This window comes from Etheostoma spectabile, chromosome 1 (genome assembly GCF_008692095.1).
Source record: "Etheostoma spectabile isolate EspeVRDwgs_2016 chromosome 1, UIUC_Espe_1.0, whole genome shotgun sequence".
NCBI classification, from domain to species: Eukaryota; Metazoa; Chordata; class Actinopteri; order Perciformes; family Percidae; genus Etheostoma; species Etheostoma spectabile.
Window position 1 is genome coordinate 28,227,866 of NC_045733.1, and position 368 is coordinate 28,228,233.

The 368-nt window shown below is 36.7% G+C and overlaps 1 protein-coding gene across 1 annotated transcript in view; it reads right to left on the minus strand.

The window, feature by feature from the left end:
• Positions 1–368, minus strand: part of fam219b (family with sequence similarity 219 member B) — a 15,209-nt gene that overhangs the window by 12,477 nt on the left and 2,364 nt on the right. The gene's annotated exons all lie outside the window — the stretch shown is intronic.

Sequence of the window (368 nt, forward strand, 5' to 3'; positions counted from 1 at the left end):
TATTTCTCAGTATGGCTGTGTTCAGAAGATTGTGGTGTCTGGCGACTTTAATTACCTCCATCATGCTCATGTTCCATCAGGTTTTTTTTAATCCTTCGTGTCCTCCTGTTCTTCTCACGTGGACGCGCCAACAGTTTTGTTGTCATTTTATAGAATTCCTCATGGGGAGGGCCACCAAAGCTACACACTATAGGTTTAAATTAAACTTTGTGTATATCCACATAGGGCTGGGCGATATAGAGAAAAAACAAAAATAACAAGATATTCTAGACCAAAAACCTCACACACATTTTGTGCTTGATTATTGGTGCTTTAACTAAATGTTATGTACACAATGGTATTTTTGATAAATATTCTCCAGAAATTAT